This window comes from Chrysochloris asiatica, unplaced genomic scaffold, assembly GCF_000296735.1.
Source record: "Chrysochloris asiatica unplaced genomic scaffold, ChrAsi1.0 scaffold00116, whole genome shotgun sequence".
NCBI classification, from domain to species: Eukaryota; Metazoa; Chordata; class Mammalia; order Afrosoricida; family Chrysochloridae; genus Chrysochloris; species Chrysochloris asiatica.
In genome coordinates, this window is record NW_006408634.1 from 6,178,567 (window position 1) to 6,179,770 (window position 1,204).

Here is a 1,204-nt window from a genome sequence, read left to right on the forward strand (position 1 = left end):
TTATGTTAGATCTGCTGAGTCAGAGCACTGAGGCCCTGGGAACCGTGGTTATGTTAGATCTGCTGAGTCAGAGCGGCAGGACCCATTCAGCAATGGTAATAATTGTAATGAAGCAATGACCTTTCCTTCCCAAGAGTTCTGAGAGGACGGCCCTTCCACCATGTAACTTTGGCCCTTCCAGGAATCTGTGACCTTCAAGGACGTGACCGTGGACTTCACCCTAGAGGAGTGGGGCTGGCTGGGGCCTGGCCAGAGGGAACTGTACCGGGACGTGATGCTGGAGAACTACCAGAACCTTCTCTCACTGGGTGAGACGCCACACCCAGCCTTCGCCCAGGATGAGGCACCGTGCCCCCCTTCTGCCCTCTTTTCCTTTTTGTCTAACCCCCAAACGAAACTGGTTGTCTGTGGAGTCAACTCTGACTCATGGTCACCCATGTTATTACAGGGTTGAACTGAACTCCACAGGGCTGTTTGGTTGAACTGAACTCCGCAAGGCTGTTTGGTTGCACCCACAGCCAAGACTTGTATCTTTTCCCAGGGGCAGGGCTTCTTGGAGGAACCAAGCCAGATGTGATCACCCGTCTGGAGCGAGGGGAAGAGCCCAGGATGGTGGAGAGGAAAGCCCAACAGATTATCTGCCCAGGTGGTAAGAATGCCCAATGTCCAGCAGGGGTGAGCCCTGCAGTTCGCTTTATCGGTCATCATCAGTGACATCACTCACTTCAACATGTAGGCTATAATTGCTGGCTCTGGAGTAGGGCTTCCTGGGTTCACATCTTAGCTCTACTGCTTCCTGGCAGTGAGATCTTTGGAAAGTCTCTTAACCTCTCTGTGCCTCAATTTCCTCATGTATAAAACAGGAGCAATGATAGCTTTGAACCCTAGAGTTGGGAAGATGAAATGAGCTAACACATACAGAGTGCAGACCTGTGCTTACCATGGTCAGTATTTGCTGTCAATGTGGCTAGATCACCATAGTGGGGAGGTCAATCTTAATCTGCCCTACCTGCCACCTCCACGCCATGAGAGCCAGGTTGGCCAAACCAGGGATACAAGCCACCAATCAGAGTCGTCCCTGAAAAAGACATACGGCCCCCCCATCCAAAAAAAAAAAAAAAGCTAAAGAGGATAGAGAAACACTGTTAACTGATGCTATATGGAGGGGATAATAATCAATGTAATGAAACAAGCTATATGAATG

General features: G+C 50.1%; 1 pseudogene; it reads left to right on the forward strand.

Moving 5' to 3' along the window:
• The first annotated feature begins 187 nt into the window (after positions 1 to 187).
• Positions 188 to 1,204, forward strand: part of LOC102825637 — an 8,889-nt pseudogene continuing 7,872 nt past the window's right edge.